We start from the raw sequence: 21,274 nt of genomic DNA, 5'->3' as shown, positions 1-21,274 counted from the left end.
GTACAATTGTAAATGGGCACAGCAAAGATAAAGTATAGTATATTAGCCTTTTTTTCAATACTAATTCATTGCTGAATTTACCTTCAAGACACCTCATAAGGAGTGGGGAATACATAATAGCTCCCAACATGCCAAGGCTATAGAAGAGACCAAAGTTCAATGCCTAGTGTCCCAGTCATGGTTGGGACACTATTATTCCTATTATTCCTTTGTGACTTTCTAGAGAATCTGGACCAAGTATTGCACAGGCCACTGAACTATCTTTGTGTCACGTTCTGGATTCCCTAGATTTGCCATTGATTATAATGTGTCTACATAATATTTACATTTTTCTAGTTATTGTAAATAATGGTTTCAATTGGTCTGTAAAACTTTAATACTGAGATTCCAAGAAACGAGAAAAATCATTCTTGGGTTGAGAGATATTTTGTGTCTTTTTAACTTAACAGGCTTCAGAGAACATTTAGAATGTAATACATTTTATTAAAGTTTATTGATATAATAAACAGTAACAATCAACCATTTTATGCTTTTCTCCAACCACTATTTCTCTTTTTTTCTAAGCTATTTTCTTCAACTTTTCTGTTGTTGCATTTTCCATAACAGTCTATTGTTGGAAAAACGAATGTGATGTGATTCATAAGTCAGCATTAATATACTTCATCAGGGACTTGGAACAAAATCTGAGGATAAACTCCCCAGGGGAAAATGAAGACATTGTGGAAATAAAGGTACAAGTTATTTGATCCTTCTGGGTTTCATTGTTATTAACTGTTTTTAAAAAGGGTTATGTTATACTAAATGTTCTCTTAGGTTCTTATCAGCTTGAACCTTCTATGACTTTATAAAGCTTTTTAAAAATCAAATGACTCACAATAAATCAATCCATGGAATTGTAAAAATTTGACTAGCATATAGTTTAAAGCCACAAAAGCTGAAAATTAAAAACAAAATAAACCCTATAAACAATAATCCATAAATCCATATCTCTTTGCAACCTGCCAAATTTAAGTAATTAAAGGTAGCCTACGACCTGTACAACCTAATGTGCTTGCAAGTAAGTACAGCATTAAGTACAAAATTATAATGATGGATATATAATCACAGAATTGACATAAACCTGTGTCTAATTATTACTTTCCAAATATGTTTCTATAGCCATTTCTAAAAACAATAAGAAAAACAACTAGAGAATACACTTCAATATTTAAAAGATTTGTGATTTGAACTGTTGAAATGCTTGCTCTATTTATGAATATTGAAACTTCATAATAAATTGTGGGGGGATTTTTGCATTTCTATGCTTAAAAAAATCAACTAGTGGCTCACTTTTGGGAAAGAACCTTCAATTAGTTTGTATCAAATCTTTTCTAGCTTATTTATAACCTGTCCAAACTTATCTCGACACAGCCTTTGAGAATTTAAAGTCACAGCCATGCCATCTTAAGGCCGTTTTATGAAACAATATATAAAAGACTCAAAATAAAAGATGAAGCAAACTTTAAGGTATTAATATTTATGAGACTATACACTTTACATGGGTAGGGCAAGAACTTTGTGTATTCTTTGAATCTCCTACAGTATTTAGCATCAGGCTTTATACTCACATTTAAATGGTCCTTTAAGGCATACAAACAGGGATTTTGTGAGGTTCAGATGAGATAATGAATAGAAAATACTGTGTTAACTTTCGAGTGTTACACAAATGACATTTATTATTATTATTATTGTTATTGTTGTGTTATCGTTATTATCCTTTCAGTCACCAGGATTTCAGGCTGGGGATTATAGCATTCCCTGAACTTTCTACTATCCTCTGGCTGAGCTCAAACAATGTTTATAGAGTAAAACAGATGTGCTGGTAAATGTTTAACAACTGTTTTTTTTGGGGGGGGGTGTCTGTGTGAAGGAGAATGTATGTTCACATCTTTTTAAGTATAATTTGAATTATTAACATTTTTAAGAGTAGATGATCAACACAACTGTAAAATAAGTCCTGATATGAAGCAACTACTAATTCTGAGGTGAAAATGCTCACACTGAAAAATTTAACAGGCTATTAAAAACCAGTTAGAAGTGGTTCCAGTATATTCCTGCTTACAAAGTGCTTTTTTCACAGTAACCTTGTGAAATAGGTATCATTAATATTAATCCTGTTAGTATAGAGCTGTGGACTTGAAGACAAGGAAAACCTAAATTCATATCCTGCCTTAGACATTAACTATGTGTTCTGGTTGAAATCATTTAAAATCTTTCAGTCTCAATTTTGTCTACTCTAAAATTAATAAAATCCAAAGCACTAGTTTTACCTTAGCTCATCCATGGAGGATGGGGCAGAAAGAGAGAAAAAGAAAAGGAAAAACTATCTCTTTTACCATATGAGCATCATCAAGCAAAACGAATGCCCATTTTGACCATGTTAAAAAATGTTTCTTGTTCTGCAAATTAGTCCATCATCTTTTTAATGAGATGTGCAGCCTTCTTCTTCACTATCTTCTAGAATTATAGTTGATTGGACTAATTAAAACTTTAAGAAGTCTTCTCTTTTACAATAATGATACAGTAGAAATCATTTTCCTGGTTTTGCTCACTTTGCTTTTCTTCCATTATATCTTAATAAATATGTTGAATTATGTTGAATTTGAATTTTGAGTCATTTAAAAGAATTGAAAGTTTAAAGAAAACCCTTAGAGAATGTGATCCACAATGTATAACATGGAACCAATGTAAAGACTAACAGAATGCCTTCTGTGGGGGGTAGGGGGAGGGAAGCAAGAATGGGGGGAAAATTGTAAAACAAAAGAAATAAAATCTTTCAAAAAAAAAAGAATGTGATCCATCTGAGACAGAACTGGTGGTGTCGGGAACACAGACTAAGGCACATTTTTTTCTCTTTACTTTATTTCTCATGAGGGTCTGCATTTTTTGGGGGAGGGGGTATTATGTTTACTCTTAAACAAGAATATTTTAGTAATGTATAATAACATCATTTGTACAAAAACAAAAATAATTAAAAATATAAGATGAAAAAATTTAAAAATAATAAAAGACTTGTAGGAAGCATAATCACAGTCTTCAAATATGTGGAAGAGATGCAAGCCTTGCAACAGAAACTTTAGGGAATTTCTCACATTTTTGGTTCAATGCTGTCACCAAGAACAATAGTATTTGACACTCCTCTATGCATCTAAGGTGTAAATCACCTCCACTTTTAAGCTCATAGGTTCACAAGGCTCAAAACACCAGCAGAATTCTTGAGAATCCATGGAAAAACAGTATCTGCTGGTGTACCCTCTATTCTCTTGGTTACATTATTGCCTTGGATAGATGTTCAGTTAAGATGACAGGGAAGGGAGTTCTTGATCATTGCTTCCCTACAAGACTTCCCTGGCTGTTTCCCCAGTTCTACTTTTCCAGCAGTTCATGCCTCCTGCAATTCTTCCAGGCTCCCAGCAGATGGAAGGCATTCCTTTTCCTAGCAAAATTGCTCTCTTGAACCCCTGACTTTCTGCACCACTGCTCTAAAATGAAATTCCATATACTTCATATTCTGAAACTTTCTCTTATCCGTGGTTCCTGTGACCTCAGATAGCACACTTGAATTGTCCCACGAATTAGAAAAACACTTACCCTTATATCAAATAAGTTTATCTTTCATCTTAATTCTATGTGGGCTCTGGGCAACTTTTCTCTTCCCTAGTGCCCCAGCAGTGACTTTCTACATTGTCTCCTTTCTCAACATCAGTGCCTACCACTGCTTCAGTGAACACGATTTTATTTTTTGTTGTTGCTTCTAATAAATCATCATAATTCCCTGGGGATATTTGAGTGGAGTTATTCAAATTATTCAGGTCTGCTAAAAGAAGGGGAAATCACACACTCAATCTAATTGGGGAGAGAATATTTCATCACTCCAACAATCAGGATTGATGTTTGTTCTTAGTTCTCTAAGAAACTATGACATCAGGGGGCTGATGCCATGACATGTAAGTGAATTAGATTTGAGTGAAGGGGATCTGTGCTAAAGCACCAACCTCTCTTCCTCCTGTAAAGTCATCAGGACAACCCTGTATGCAGCGATCCAGCTATTAAGTGTCTGAGGTCAAATTTGAAGTCAGGTCCTTTTCACTCTAAGACTGGTGCTCTATCCACTGCACCACCTAGCTGCCCATTCATCAATGGGATTAGACTTGCTCTGCATAACCCCAGATAGTAGAACTGGGAGTAAAATGTGAAAACTGAAGAAAGGAAGATTCTCAAGTTCTACTCAGGCCATCCTGAAGTGGAATCAGTCACCTCAAGATGAATTGCTCCTCTCTACAGGTCTTCAAATGAAGTCTGGACGATCACTTGATTGTGAAAAGGAGAGGGGAATTCCTACTTAGGTAGGAGTTTTGAGTTTCCTTGTTTCTGATTCTATAACAATACAGATTTCGCTAACTTTAAGAAACTAATTTAAAAAAAACCCCAGAAACTGGAAGTTCAAAAAAAATGTGGAAGATTATTTCTATTACAAAAGGACAGGCATTTAAACCAGGAGCACTATCAATGTATTTATATTTTAAGTGCATAAGATTTGATTTACATCTGAACTTTTCAAGAGCTCAATGTGTTTCTACATGTACTTCTCAAAGTGACCAAATGTCTTTCCTCACAATATATTCCTCTCTAAATTTACCAATGAAGATTAGTTATAGCTCCTACTCCCAATTTAGAACATGACTATGGTTTTCCATTATACTTCAAATCAGGTTCAAGAGCTTCCTTGTATCTGCTTCAGAGCTTTCCAGAGGCCAAATTGGACCACTTTATTTCATGATTTCCTGTACTAGATAGATCTTCTTGGTTCCATTATCCATTCCAGCCCACTTTAGAGAATTCCTTGTATTCCCTGAAAGGGTTATCATTTCTCACTTCCAGAAGTTTTTTTTTAAGTTTTTGCAAGGCAATGGGGTTAAGTAGCTTGCCCAAGACCACACAGCCAGGTAATTATTAAGTGTCTGAGGCCGGATTTGAACTCTGGAACTCCTGACTCCAGGGCCGGTGCCACCTTATTTCCTGAAGTTTTAAAATTTGTGTATGCCCTGTGACCTCAGATAGCACACATGAATTGTCCCAGGAGTTAGAAAAAACCCTTATTCTTATACCAATTAAGTTTGAAGACATGAAGACATCCCAAAACCCCTGCCAAACAAACAGGCAAACACTCCCACCCCTTCCAGAGCCCAGGGCCAGATACACAGATACCTGCTTTGGGCATAATTGTCATTCTAGGGTTTGCCTTCCAGGAGGTGCTGGGTAGCAAGAGTGAGCGAGTCACACAACTTTTCTGTTTCCATGTGGGCTTTCCCTGTCATGCCTATTATTAGAGGAGCGAAGTGAAGCATGTAAAGCACGAAGCTGGAGGAAGTTAAGCTAGGCGCAGGACTCTGCGGCCTGGCCCGGTCTCAAAAGTGCCAGGTTCCAGTTCTGAGGCTGAACTAGGCAGCCACGTGAGCCGGGCCAGTCGCGGCTCCGGGCGGCGGATGGCACACGTGGTGGCGACTGCCCGGGGCTCTTCTCCAGCGCGGCCCCAGGCCGGGAGGAGGGCGAGCCGGAGGGTCGGTGCCGCGGGCTGCGTGCCGGCGGCCCGGCCCCGAGCTCCAAGGGCTTCCTCCGGGCCCCAGCCCGGGGCAGCGGCCGCCCGGGGACCGGTCTTTTGTTTCACGTGTAGAGGAAAATAAATAGGTCCGGATTCCCCAGCAGGCAGCGGCTTATTTGCACAGCCACCGGCCGGGAGCCGAGAGGGGATCTACAGCCCCCCGCCCCCCGCCCTGTCCCCGCCCGCCGCCCTGCCTCCTCCTCTTCTGCTTTTCGGTGCCCGCCTGGAAGAGGAGCGCTGGCCGGCCCGAGGGAGGAGGCAGGAGCCGCGGCCCCGCGGAGCTGCCCTCCGACAGCCGGCCCGGCTCGGGGCTGGCCCCGCCGCCGCCGCCGGACAACTTTCCAAGGTGGGCCAAACTTGCGCTCGGGCGGGCGGGGAAGTCGAGGCGGGCGCGGGGCGCGCGGGGCCGGGCCGGGGGGCTGCGGGGCGCGCGGGGCGGGCCGGGGGGCTGCGGGGCGCGCGGGGCCGGGCCGGGGGGCTTCGGGGCGCGCGGGGCCGGGCCGGGGGGCTGCGGGGCGCGCGGGGCCGGGCCGGGGGGCTGCGGGGCGCGCGGGGCCGGGCCGGGGGGCTGCGGGGCGCGCGGGGCCGGGCCGGGGGGCTGCGGGGCGGGCCGGGGGGCTGCGGGGCGCGCGGGGCCGGGCCGGGGTAGGTGCGGGCGCAGCGCCCCCTCCCCCGCCCGGAAGGCGCACGGGCGGGCGGGGGAGGCGCGAGCTGCTCACCCATCCCCGGGGCGGGCGGGCGGCCGCGGCCCCTCTCAGGTGCCCGGTGAGTGTGTGGCCCCGGCTTCCGCGGGGGGCGGGGGGCCGCGCGGCGTTTGTGGCTCCCCCCGGGCCGGCCCCAGGGCGGGCTGCCCGGCCAGGGGAGGGCCGGCCGGCCGCAGGTAGCCCGGAGCGCCGGGCCGCCGCCGAGCCCAGCCTTTGTACTCGGGCTCGCTCGCTTTTTCGGGGGTTTCCGACGCCCCTGGGGGGCGGGGGAAGCGGGGACGCCAAGTCCCGGGCCGGGCGGCCCCGGCGTGGCGTGGGGGGCGCTCGGCCGGCTGCTCCCCTGCACGAGGGGTTCCTCGCAGGAACAACCTGGGCCTTGGGGGCTCCTGCTCCCTGGGAGGTAATGCTGTCTCTAGGCGCGCACACGCACCGCGCGCACACACGGGGAGACGTGCGAGAAAAAGCAACCCACAGCACGAGTTCCCCGAGTCCGCCTCCGTGGGGGAGGCGAGGCGGCCGAGAGAAGGCTGAGGCCGGCCGCGGGTCTGCACTCGAGTTACCGGCTGGGTGACCTTGGGCCAGTCATCTGGTCTCCCTCCGCTCCTCTGTAAATGGCCCGGGAATAATCTCTTAAACCCCCTTTTAGCTCTAAATCCTCTGATGTAATGGTTTAGAAAAGGCGATATGGGAGAGTGCTGGGAAAGTCACCGCAGACCCGGCCAGCCAGGGACCGGGGCGGGTCCGGCGCCCCAGAAGAATTCAGACCACCCAAAAGTCGTAGTCAGAGCTGTCTCGGCTCTTTGTTTCCCCTCCTGCCCCGCTGCCCGACGCGGAGCCTTTACGTTTCAGGGTATAAACTCCTGTGCGCCTCAGGCCGCGACTGTTGGTGTCCTGAAGCCGCTGTGGGCGAAGCCGACATCAAGAGACCAGCCGGGGTGGCCGTGTAGGTGCGGCAGCGGGGGAGGAGGTGGGAGCAGGGAGCTGCGGCTGAAGCTGAGATAAACAATAAACAAGTGTCCGCGTAGATGCGGCGGGGGGGGAGGTGGGAGCAGAGTGAGCTGGAGGTGAAACTGAAATAAAAAATAAACAAGTGTCCGCGTAGATGCGGCGGGGGGAGAGGAGGTGGGAGCAGAGTGAGCTGGAGGTGAAGCTGAAATAAAAAATAAACAAGTGTCCGTGTAGACGCGGCAGGGTGGGAGGAGGTGGGAGCAGAGTGAGCCGGAGGTGAAGCTGAAATAAAAAATAAACAAGTGTCCGTGTAGATGCGGCGGGGGGGGAGGAGGTGGGAGCAGAGTGAGCTGGAGGTGAAGCTGAAATAAAAAATAAACAACTGTCCGTGTAGATGCGGCAGGGTGGGAGCAGAGTGAGCCGGAGGTGAAGCTGAAATAAAAAAATAAACAAGTGTCCGCGTAGACGCGGCAGGGTGGGAGCAGAGTGAGCTGGAGGTGAAGCTGAAATAAAAAATAAACAAGTGTCCGCGTAGACGCGGCAGGGTGGAAGGAGGTGGGAGCAGAGTGAGCTCTAGGTGAACCTGAAATTAAGACAAATAAGTATCCGTGTAGATGTGGGAGGATGGGAAGAGGGTAGGAGCTTAGTGAACTGTAGGTGACACTGAAATAAACAACGAGAGGGTCTGTGCAGATAGATGCGGGTGGGTGGGAGAAGATAGGAACTTAGTGAGGGGTTTGGAATCCCTGACCTGCCGGTATTGCTTGTGTGGTGAGATAATTTTTAATCTCTCTGGGTCTCAGGTTCTTCATTTGTAAAATGAACTGCTACTTTAGATGACCTCTAGAGTGTTGCTAGCTTATCCACCTACTGTTCTCTCTTCATTTTGCTTTTGTTTGTGAGAGATGAAACATAAGTTAATGGGGAAACTTTGTTACCATTACTAAGAAAAGCTCTAGCCTGCTGGTTGTGTTCAAACTCATGACAATTACTGTATATATATGAAAAGGTATTTATTAAAAGATAACTGTATATATATATAGTTAGCTGTGGGGACTGGTTATTTTGACCATAAGAAGAACTAAATCAGATGATTCAAGGGATAATTAGGGATTTCATTTTTAGTAATTTAATAGAAGGAAGTTGATCTATATGAGTCAAGAGAAATGAATTCTAGACTGTGTGACCTTGAACAATTTGCTTAACCTCCATGTGCCTCGTTTTTTATCTGTAAAATGGTCCTGGTCTGTCTTATTTTGGTAAGCAAAATGACATAGATATGAAAATGTAACACATGTATAAAATAAAATTAAATGGGACATGTGCATAGACACTTTACAGCTTTAATGGGTGCTCAGCTTAAAGAAAAATTATAATTGATATTAGGAATAGACCTAATAAAATTCATAACATTTAACTGAAAGATGTGTAGATAGAAGGGTCAATAAGCAAAGCTGATATAGAAAATGATCTAGAACATTCATATTACTCAAACAGTAAACAAGGTTCAGTTCTTTCCCATTGGATGTTTTATATATTAAAGGATAAATTTTGAGAAATTGCATATAAAACCATACATATTTTTGGTTCCTACTTCTTATACTTAATATGCTAGATTGTTTTCATTTAGTCAAAACTAAACCCTGTTTCTAGCACAATGCCCTATTCAATTAAGGACTTTTTTTGGATCACTATAAGTGAAATGCTTATACAACCAAGTGGTAACACCACTGCCTGACATGCCTCTTGTAAAATTGAGTATGAAGATATAAATGTGGGTCAAAGCATTGCATAGCCATTATTCAACTGATAGTCAAAGCAATGGCTTTTTAAGTTTGACACTTTAGTGTTTATTTATTAAGCATATATTATGTTCCAAGAACTAGCATTCATGGTTTAGAAATCAAAATGACTTCTTTGGTACCCTATTAACAAGAGTAATTATGTCTATTCTTTCTGAATTTTCTGGTAACTTGCCCATTAAAATGTAGAGCTAACAAAGTGCTAGGGGCTGTCAGATAAATTTCTTTAAAAAAATTTAAGGATGGAAAAAATGCTCAATATTAACACTGGAGTCTCACGATATGTTAAATGAGTGGTTCAAATATTGAGTGTATTAGCTCCAGATATAAAGAAAATACATATTCCTTTTCCTCAAGGAATTGGGAATTAATTGTGTTTATACATAGAGGGACAGATTATAATATAAATCCTTTATTCCTGCAAACCCTGTCCCTCAAATGGCATGAGGTTGGTTGAGGAAAAGATCACTAGACTGACAATTAATAGCATTTTAGCTGGACATTAAAGGATGGAGAGCTCGTTTCATGTTTGAACAAAAATTTGGGGGTGGAAAATGGAACATACAGACCTGTATAGGAAAAGAGAATGAATAGTTTAGCTTGGTTTTGGTACAGACTAAATGAAAAGGAGCAGTGCAGTATAAGACTAGGTTGCAGTCCTGTGACTAAAGTGTCTGGACATTCAGCTTTTAAACTTTTGTATAGTTGAATTTTCAGTTATTATCTCACATTATAAACCTCACAGCAACCCTGTGATATAGGCAAGGCAAGTATTGTTTTTCTCAATTTACAGATGAGGAAATAAGATTAGAGAGATTATGACCCTGGGCAAGTAACAATCTCAGTTTGCTTCAGTTTCCTCCTCTGTAAAATGGGTGTAATAATAGTCCCTCCCTCCCTCCCAGAGTTGTTGTGAGGATCAAATGAGATAATTGTAAAATTCTTAGCATAGTGGCTCTGTAAATGTTAGCTATAATCATTATTAACTGACCTACGCAATGTCACAACTAATTAACATCAAAGTAGAAATCTTAGATATAGAAACACCTGGTCCCTTGGAGTGAGTCCTGGCCTCCCACTATACCAAGCTACCCTTCTATGACTGATACTGTCTGGGGTTCATGGTAGAGTGTAAAGTGTTGTATTGAATTACCCAATGTATTTTGATTCAACTTTTCTACTCATTTCATCTTGACTTTTTTGGGAATATGACCTTAGGAATGTCATTTATTCCTATGAACCTCAATATCTTCACTTGTAATTTCAAGGCATTGTACTAGATAGCATCTGGGATATTTTTCATCTCCAAATCTATTAGTCTTCCATCTTTTAACCAGCCTTCTCACTAGATTCTAGCACCTTGTGCCTTCATTTCCTGCTGGGTGCAGAGGAAAGCCTCCAATAGGGACCAGGCAGGACCTCTCTCCCATATGCCCCAAAGCAACCACTTCCCATCTGTATCAGCACAAGGCATCTTTTATTTCCCACTGCCGGCTTAATCTCCCAACTAGGAGAACCTCCCTTTGACTTAAGACCTCCTAGCTTCTGCTCTGCCTGTCCTTTGAGGGTAGAGAGGAGTGGCAGTTCATCACTCAATGAAGAACATTCTCCCACCTGGTGGTATGATACCCTTCACACTCCAGTGACTCTGAAATCCTGTAGACCATCATCCAAACCCTATTCCAACCACTCCTATCACCCACTTCCCTATTTCTATTCCTCTTGAACCCTAACCACCACCACTACCCTAAAGTTTCTATCATTATTCATTCCCATTGCCCTTCCATGGGCCCCCCCTGCAATGCCTATTCCACAGGCACTGAACTTAGCTTCATCTTAAATCTTTTCCTCTCCCACTCCTTCCACCTGCTAGCTCTTACTGGAACCTGGCTTCCCACCAGAGCAGAGCCTCCCTGGCCACCTTTTCTAATACTAGCTACATCTTCATTCATGCTTCTCTGCTCACTGGGTGAAGTCGGGGAATACTCCTTGCTCCTCATTGCTACTTTAAGGTTCTCCTCCTGCCATCATCACTAATCTCTCTTCCTTTGAAATTCATGCTATTCATATCTATCATCTAGTCATAATCTTGGTAGCTATTGTTTACAGACCTCCCCCCCACCACCCCCATCACTCTTCTTCCCAAGCTCACAGTTTTTCTCTCAACTCTTGCTTCACATTCAAAAATATTTTCTGCTTTCCAACTGTTCAGTGCCACTGGTAGTGTTTGCGTTTTAATTTCTGATATTTGTCCTTTTATATCCCTTTTTATATATTCTCTAATCCCTGAGGATCTTGAATATGGATAGAAAAACCCATGGATGTGGGTCATGTATTAATTAGAATGTTGATTGCTAATCTGCAGTGGATACAGTATACCCAAGGTTCTGTTCATTGTGGAACAAGGACACAGAATTGTGTAGGGAAGAATTTTGTTTGACTGATACTGACCTGGTTTTTCTTATCAGAAACCTTCTTTGGCTTTAGAATAACTTTTATAAGTCTTGCTTCCAATTTGAATATCAAACTTTGTCTTATTTGTCTTACTCTTTTTTCGTTATCTTATTTCTGCATCAATTAATAATTTTTTCCCAACGTCAATTGTTCAAGCAAAATGCTTTTAATTAGTATCTATTCCTTGCCTTTGTTGTGCAGTCCCACTGTGGAATTTTGAAAAAAAAAAGTATTAAGTTTTAGACTTGCCCTCAAAGAACTTTTTTATATAGTTAGAGAGATAATAACATAGGAAATATTTGATGCATAATACAAGACAGTATGTAATGATCAAGTGTGTGTTCATATTTCTAAAACCTAGATCATTAATTGGCCACATTGATAAGCCAGTTCCCTCCTGTTTGCTATCAGTCAGTCAATAGAAATTTATTAAATGCCTACAATATTGTCAGATATGTTTCAAGGTGCTGAAGATAAGAATACTGAAGTGAAAATTGTACCAATCCTTAAGCATTTAACAGTTTATTGTCTTACCAAAGGGACGTGTGTGTGTGGGGGGGGGGAGACAGAGAGAGAGAGAGAGAGAGAGAGAGAGAGAGAGAGAGAGAGACACACACACACACACACACACACACACACACACACACACACACAGGAAAAAAGCAAGAGAAAATATATTCGTTTGGAAGGTGGTACTTGAATTTAGTCTTGAAGGGACTAGGGAGGATATTCCAGTCATAGTGGGTGGCCAGTGGGAGATTAGGTGCATGACAAACCACAAGGTTAATGTGTCTGGATTGCCCTGCCTGGATGGAAGTAGCTTAAAATAAGGGTGGAAAAGTAGTTTTGAGCCAGATTACTGTAAAGAGCTTTAAATGTCAGACATAGGAGTTTATATGTGAACTTGAAGGTAATAGGGCTCACTAAATTTGATTGTTTGGCAATTATGTTAAGGATTGATTGGAGAGGAGAGAAACTTGAACATGGGCAATCAATTTAGGAAGCTTTTGTCTTGGTCCAGGTGGAGAGGTCATGGAGACTTTTGGACTAAGGCGGTGGCTCTGTGAGTGAAATTAGAGGGACAGATATGAGATGTTGTGGAGGTAGTAACTACCAGATTTGGCAACTAATTGGACATATGCCAAACTCTGAATGGAGGGCATTTGGGGGGTGACCTAAGAAGAACCGTGGCTCAATTTTGTAGATATTATTGCCCTTTCCTGCTCTTAGGCTATGAAGGGAATTATCTTCTGTTTCTGCTAAGTCATGGAGTGGATATAGTTTGGAAGCCAGTTACTAGGTGGTTATGACAGAGGACACTGAGAGTTGTTAAATACAGAGAATGGGAAATAAGATACTTGTGTGGAGAATAAAGAGTGCCATGAAGCTGTGATGGGAGAAAAAGAACATATACATAATTAGAGATTTATGTGATTGTGGAAGATGAGAGAATATGAGTCAGTGTAAGCAGTTTATTTGTTCAGGTATGAAGGCTTGTCAGTTTTGTAAGTGTTTCAGGATTTAGGGCCATGAAGAGTTCCCTTAGGAATATGGGGAGGATTGAGGATTAAGACAGCTCAAGGAGATGGTGCCTCTAGCCTCTAAGACTACATGGGTCTTGCTGCTCTTTCTATAAAACAATTCTAGTTCTGGGGACAATAATAGCAAAGCTCTGTAGCACAGTTTTGAATTCCAGTAGTCTTTTCATCAGAAAAAAATAGAGAACTTGAGTCCTTGTGGAGGTGGGGGATAATGCCAAGACAGAACCAGAGAATAAAAGGAAAGTGGGAACAGTTACACAAATATACCTGTATTCCATTCCCTCTGCCAACAGCCAGGAACTAGACGGTTACTTAGTTACTGGACAATTGTGATGATCATAGGTCTTCCCATCATCTTTCTCTTCTTCCCTTCCATCTGTCTTTCATTCATTCATTCATTCGTTCAGTCTTTCTGCATAGTTATGGTCACATAACTTAACCCTGGAATCCCCAGAGGTTCTCTAGTGTGTTCTAAGTATGGTCCAGACTCCCTTGCTTGACTTCAGGGCTCTCCATAGACTAATACCCTTTCCTTTCCAGCTTTATCTCATTTTACTTACCTAAAAATATGCAGATCAGACTTTCTCAGATTTCTGGACGAGCCTTGTTCTTCCTGCTTGCTCTGGTTGTTTCTTTAGACCGGAGAGACCATTCCCTAGCCCTCATCCCCACTCGTTTTTAAAGCACTTCTTTCAAGAAACCTTCGCTTATGCTCTCATTTTATCATGCTCTTCCAGACCCAACATTCCCTCCCTGCCCCTATGCTTGGGTCAGATGGTCTTCCTGAACTCTGCCTCAGTGACTCTGCCCCCAAAGTGGTGTTTACTCTCTCAGACCTACTTTGGGTTACTTTGTGCATGTCTGAGGCAGCAAGTCCAGGCTTATTATCGTGCTACAATGATTGTTAATATTAATGATACTTCACACTTATATCATACTTGAAAGTTTAAAAAATGTTTTATATGAATTATGCTATTTGTTCTTTTTATTAGGTTTTTGCAAGTCAGGGTTAAGTGACTTGCCCAAGGTCACACAGCTAGGTTATGCTATTTGATTTTCACTTCTGAGTTGTGTTGCTATTATCTATCCCCATTTTACGTTTAGGAAACTGAGATCGAGACAGTCACATAGTGAGAGAGGTGGGATTCAAACCCAGTTTTTCCTGATTCCAAATTCAATGCTTTGGCCAAAATGAAAGACAGGAATAAGATGGTGATTTTTTTTTTTATCCACATTTGAGCTGCATTTGAATATTTTCTCTCTTCCAAAATCTATTCTACTTTTAATATAAAAAATGCATCATTGGGACTTTAGAAATTTCTACTTACTTGTGATTTACATTGCTTGGGATGGTACTTATGATACCAACATTGGAAGTAATGATTATATAATGTTTACTTTTACTGAGTCTCTGGGCTTTGTTTGATGCATAGGAAAATAGCTTATCGACAGCAAGGGTTTTCCATATTTAGAGGATAACTTACCTGGTAAAATTTACTGGGGGGGAAGCTCTTTCAGTTGTAGGCTATAGAGAAAGGAATCTAGGGTTCAGACATTTCTAGGCATTCTGGATGAATTGATCCAGAATCTATATAATTGGCTTTAGAGACATTCTTAGCTAGAAATATTCTAGAGTCTATAGGTAGATTCATTATATGATCTGTAATACTCTTGTGAATTATTTAGATTCTATAAAGAAATATGAAAAACAAATTTATATTTGAACTCTTCAGAAATTCTATTCTTTGCAGCACCCATAGAATAAAGAAAAGACATCTGAACTTATTTGGTGAATAATGCCTTCAGAATTATTTGACTTTTACTATCCCTTGAGTCTTTTCATCTTTAGTAGATTCTTGTGAAGACTTTGTTTTAGAGGATACTACTCTATCGAAATAACTCTTGTCATGGAAGCAACTCCCCCCCCCCCAGATATAGATTAGATAGGACATTTGTGTACATATCTTATAAAAACACTAGTGACAATGGTATGATAACAATATCATGTTCAATTCAGTTCAGCATGCATTTATTAAATGCCTACTATTTGTAAAGTATTGAGGATAAAAAGACCAACACAAAATACCATTTATTCTCAAAGAGCTGACATACTACTGAGATGAAACAACATTTATATTGTTAAATGAATAAAAATATAAGTGATTTTTAGTCAGGGTTGGTAGTAATGATGTAGAGCACTTCAAATTGGCAATATCAGGAATCAAAAAGTGGGATATCATGCAGAGAATAGCAGAGAGACTAGTTTGCTTTAATATAAAGTGGGCATGTGTAAGTGTAGTTGATTGTAATAGTTAAAGATATATATCTATGTGGTTTCTTAAGATTGTGTTATGTTTTTAAAATGAGTTTGCAATACATTTTTAAATGATAAGGATTCTCTTAGAACTTTGTTTCACTTGTAAATTTAAATTGATTTAAAATAAAATTCAATATAATGCAAGGAGGGATTCTAATCTATACTGTTTATGTAATTTTCTGAAGAGATATAGCATATACTGTTTTAGTAGATTGAAAGGAGGCAAGTACAATAGAAAGAAAACTAGATTTAGAGTTAGAAGATTCAGGGTTTGTACCTGGGTTCAAATCCAGTCTCAGACACTTAATAATTACCTAGCTGTGTGGCCTTGGGCAAGCCACTTAACCTCATTTGCCTTATAAAAACCTTAAAAAAAAAAGAAGATTCAGGGTTGAATCCTAGCTTTGTCATTTCCTGTTCCTATTGTGTGACCATGTCACTTAAACTTTTCTCAGTGTTTCTTCATCTGCAAGAGAAGGGGAGGAGTTATTTTTATGACTTCTTAGGTCTTTTCCAGCTCCAGATCTTTGATTCCATATAAGATATGATAACTCATAATAACATCTTTAAAATTTAGAGGTAAAGAATATCACTATTAAGACAATAAATATATTTTAAATATTTTTACTTGTTTGAATTATTTCCTTTGGCACCTACTTTAAGTCATCTATTATTGACTTAAAAAGCTTTACCCAAGGGGGTGGCTAGGTGGCACAGTAGATAGGATACTGGCCCTGGAGTCAGGAGGACCTGAGTTCAAATGTGGACTCAGACACTTTAGCTGTGTGGCCTTGGGCAAGCCACTTAACCCCATTGCCTTGCAAAAACCTAACCCCCCCCCCAAAAACTTTACCCAAACACTTAAAGATCTAGGCAGATAAGAGCCAATTTTAGATGGGAAATGTCATGAGATGATAGTATTTATGTCTGTCTATATTGATGTATTGCTGATAGTACTTATTTTTTTTTGGACAGTTACTCAGTTCATTGCTTTACGTAAATAATTGGTGTGTGTGTGTGTGTGTGTGTGTGTGTGTGTGTGTGTGTGTGTGTGTTGTACCTAATAAGAAGCCAAGGTCCTTGAGCCAAGAACCAACTTTTAAAAAAATTAAATGCATTATGTCTATTATAAACTCAATGCTTACAACAAAAATCTCTAGCACTGAGGGTCTATCTCATACTAGGATCCTTCAAAAATAATTTTGTTCAAAATATTTCTGAATCAGACCCATTCAAATCCATACCTCATGAACCCATACTAATGGACATCATATTCAGGCCATGGAACTCAAAGCAAAGGTATTTAATGAAACAGCATAGCAAATTAAGTGATAAAGAAAAATCCTCTGCTCTCCCTTCTAATCTACAAAGGATAAGTTCTCCTGCAAGTTACCATATTATTAATGGCTCTAGTTTACATATGATTACTATTCATCCCCGAAGGGCAGTTTACTGGACTCTGCCACCATTTGCCAGAATACAGATCTAGTTGACCAATTGTGGGCAAGTGAGAGTTAAAACTCTTCAGTGTATGAACTGAGGCTATGAATTCCTTTACCTAATCAGGTGCAGTGCAAAAGACAGCAGGTTAACAGGGAAAGATTTCAGTTTTTCCTTTGGTGCTGACTTTATCTTGGGGTTATAAAATCCCTTTTAATCTTTGCCAAAATCCTACCTGTTGTTCAGTCTCCATCCCCCAGCCCATTTTGGACTTTCCACTAGGGTTGTGTGGTGATGTGGCTCACCTCAGCTTTCATAATACTCCTTGATGGCCTGGCAAATTATTCTAGCGTCAAGAAGGGCTAGATGAAACTTCTGGATCTGTCTTTACCTTTAGGCCACAGTCCTGCCTTTTTTATACCTACATGATAACAACAAAATTATTCATCCTTCATAGCATTCTACTAGCACATCTATTCACTAAAAATTGAACAAATGGAGGAAATCTCCTACCTAACACCTTAAAGTATATATGGGGAGAATTAAAAAGAAATATGCGGATCTATGATCTAATAGATGGATATTCCTCTCTAACTATACCAATCATTGTGTATTCATTCTTGCCCTGCCTGTGTAATACATCTATGTCTTTCCTTAAGTTTGCCATATGTGCTAGGACCCTTCCTCATTTTCTTCTGCCATTATGAAGGTACCAGTAGTATAGTTGGCATATCTATCATTTATCCCTCAATGGCAACACATGTTCCTTTGTTATTTTACATTTCCTTGATGACATCCTGTTCTCTAGTTCTGGGAAATTCCTTATTTGTTATGTATTAGAGCTTACTCACACCTTGTGCCTCTCCAATGTCTTCTGGGTGATATTTGTTTTTAATCTTCATAGACTAGTAGTTCATGACTCATAGCCATACAAAGATGATACTAGACAGCAGGGTTAGGAAGATGACCTCCCACCATGTCATAGAGCTTCATAAGTCACCAAACTCACTACCATTCTCTGACTTATTCCTAGGTTTAATCTTGTCATTCCAAGATCTAGAGATATCTGATGGTACTAATTTTAATAATTATAATAATAGTAGCTAGCATTAATATTGTCATTCAGTTGTTTCAGTCATGTCGGACTCTGTGACCCCTTGGGGGGTTTTGGTAAAGATACTAGAGTGATTTGCCATTTCCTTCTCCAGCTTATTTTACAGATGAGGAAATTGAGGCAAATAGGGTCAAGTCCAAAGTCACACAGCTAGTGTGTCACCCATATAGCTAGTCTGTGGTCATATTTGAACTCAGGAAGATTGCCCGGCACTCTATTCATTGGCCACTTAGCTACCTCTCAATTACCTTTAGTTGCCCCCAATTACTTTCAACATCAAATAGAAAGGCAGCTAGGTGGCCCAGTGTATAGAGCACCGGCCCTGGAGTCAGGAGGATCTGAGTTCAAATGCAGTCTCAGACACTTAATAATTGCTTAGGCTGTGTGATCTTGGGCAACTGACCCCATTGCCAGAAAGGAAGGAAGGATAGGAAGGATAGTTGGCCAGTGGATAGAGCACTGGCGCTGGAGTCAGGAGTACCTGGGTTCAAATCTGGTCTCAGACACTTAATAATTACCTGGCTGTGTGGCCTTGGCCAAGCCACTTAACCCCATTTGCCTTGCAAAAACCTAAAAAAAAAAAAGAAAAAGAAAGAAAGAAAGAAACATAAAAATAGAAAGTCCTCTTTTAATATTTAAAGTTGTTTGCAACCTGGTCCCTGCCTATCTTTCCAGTCTTAGTTCTTAAGCCCTTCAGGAACCAGTTACACTGGCCTAGTTGCTATTTTCTTACTCCTATCTTTATGTTTTCCCACCAACCATTCCCCCATGTCTGTAATACATCTCTCCTCATCTGTGTTTCTTGGAATCTCCAGTTTCCTTCAAGACTTAACTCAAATAGCAATTATAATCATTGCCAGAATACAGTAGTGATTTAAAGTTTGCAAAGTGCTTTATACATAGTAACTCATTTGGCCCTTAACAGCAATCCTGGGAGGTAGAATATCATCCCCATTTTACACATGAGAAAACCGAGGCTATGGAGGTTCCACAGTAGTAGGTCCGTGTTTGAGAGGTGCCTTAAATTGAGCAGTGTCTGACCCTGGGTGCATGACTGTGGGCCTGGGCCAGAGGAGATGCACTTCTTTGACCTTCCCCAGGTGAGATGACATTCATCTGCTCTGTATTTAAATTTGATGCACCTATAATTTAGATTTATTTCCCTGCATATAAAAATAAGCTTCCCGAAGGCAGAAACTATTTTTGTCTTTCTTCGTATCACACCTTTTCTCTCTTCTTCCTTCCTGCCTGTTGATTTTACTAGGGAATTAAATCATAGTGTCATGTGTGAATTGTATTTTCTTCAAAAGTATGTTTTTGCTTTCCTGTGACCCTTCCTCCATGGCAATGTCTATACACATGTGTGTAGAGGTATGTTTTTATGTGCCTTCTCTGTACATATATTAGTTCCTTTAAAAATCTGTTAGTCTTTTATTTAACATATTTTATTATAAATATTTCCCAGAGTGTATTTTCTTTTTTTTTACTTTGCATGATGTTATATTTTAATGTAATCAAGACACTTTGTTTAATCCTCCATATTTTCTTTCATTTGTTTGACAAACAGGTTCCTGTCAGTAATACATAGAGCCTGATGATAGGACAAATGGATTTGGTCTAAAAAAAAAATCCAAAAACCAAAACCCTCAAAAAAAATCCCATAAAAAATATGAGAGGCTTCTACAAAGAGGGTTTAGAATCAAGATCGTGGAGAAGTCTCGCAAGAAAAAGCATTCAAACTTCTGGTTTTAAAGTGGAGGCTCCTGTCTCCACTTTCTGCTACTTTTGATCTATATTGACCATGTCCAGTTTTCAGTGCAGCCAGCCCTGATAGCTCTGGTGATTGAGGAAAGCAAACATAGCAGCGTAGCAAGAAGTTGAAAGTATGCTTCAAAAATAAATTGTGTATCACATTTATAAAAAGAAAATCTGGCAAATGCAAAATTAAAATAAAAAATTCAGTTGAAACAATTTTGTATCAAGAGTAGCCAATAATGGACTAAATTGAAACTTAATTCACATAGGAAAAAATGAATTAGCATAAAATAAATAAATAAAATTAGCATAAAAAATTAAAATTTTGATAGTGCAGATATCTTCAATGCATGCAGCAATAAATGCAGGAACTTTTGTCTAAAACAAGTGTAATGAAAAAATTAAAATGAAACACTCCCACAATGAAGACAACACATACATACATACATATATGCGCACATATGCTTGTAGACATGTGTATGTTTGTGTATATATACATGCACATGGTGAGAAGTTCAAGAAATTCATTGTTAGAATTTCTTATACTTTTCAAGTTGTTTATATTAAATCACTCAACTATTTTCTCTTGGGCTTCAAATATATTGCTAATACCAATTTGTGCTCAGTATCTAAAAGTTACTTAAGATTTCAGTTTTTATATTTAAACTTTCCAAATGCTATGGGATCAGCAGTTAGTCTATTTCACAAGTAATAGTTTTTAGAAAGCACATAATACAGGAGTTTTGTGTATTACTACAATAAAATCTTATTATTATGGATTCTGGATAATGTGAACAAATGATATGGACAGAAATTTATTTTTAAAAGAAGGTATGGGGCGGCTAGGTGGCCTAGTGGATAAAGCACCGGCCCTGGAGTCAGGAGTACCTGGGTTCAAATCCGGTCTCAGACACTTAATAATTACCTAGTTGTGTGGCCTTGGGCAAGCCACTTAACCCCATTTGCCTTACAAAAAAAAAAGGTGTATTCTAAGTAGTATAAATAAGGTGTCAAAGAGCTGATTAGCTAATTAAGAAGTTAAACTATTTTAAGGCATTTTAGAAATAACCATTTAAATGTAGTATAATGTCAAGGCCTCTATTATGTTTAGGGTGCTTTTGATAAGGAATAAATCATTCTCCTTTAAAGAGAATTTTTATTTGGTTACACTTGGCTATCTTCAGGGTTAGTCCTATAATACAGTATAATCAAAATATAGCTGTAGATGTGGGAACAAAATATTAATTAATGCACAGAATGATGTCTTATGAAGTATAAGCTCCTCTCTGCTCCAGGAATAACCAGGCTCTGGCTGTACCAAAAACTGGACAAACCTTTGGACAGTCAGTACAGTTGTTCAAAATCACAGGCCAACTCTTTAATTTTCCTGCTGTGGTAACTGAAGCTCAGAGTGGTGGCCAAGAAGGAAGTAAAACTCTAGTCAAGTTCTTGAGCCTTTGCATTCTCTACTATACAATTAAGTTTTATTGAATAGACACAAAAATATTTAGGAGGAGATGTAATAATAATAATAATAATAATAATAATAATAGCTGAA

At 40.3% G+C, this 21,274-nt stretch overlaps 1 protein-coding gene across 6 annotated transcripts in view; it reads left to right on the top strand.

Moving 5' to 3' along the window:
• Positions 1–5,453: 5,453 nt before the first annotated feature.
• PLAGL1 (PLAG1 like zinc finger 1) overlaps positions 5,454–21,274 on the top strand; it is a 129,581-nt gene continuing 113,760 nt past the window's right edge. For all 6 annotated transcript variants that reach the window (XM_074187759.1, XM_074187761.1, XM_074187760.1 and 3 more), the window contains exon 1: positions 5,454–5,987. The gene's annotated coding sequence lies outside the window, so the exon portion shown is untranslated. The remainder of the gene's footprint in view (positions 5,988–21,274) is intronic.

The sequence above is a fragment of the Macrotis lagotis genome, chromosome 5, assembly GCF_037893015.1.
Source record: "Macrotis lagotis isolate mMagLag1 chromosome 5, bilby.v1.9.chrom.fasta, whole genome shotgun sequence".
NCBI classification, from domain to species: Eukaryota; Metazoa; Chordata; class Mammalia; order Peramelemorphia; family Peramelidae; genus Macrotis; species Macrotis lagotis.
Note: the sequence above shows the minus strand (reverse complement) of the source record. Positions and strands in the feature narration are given on the sequence as shown.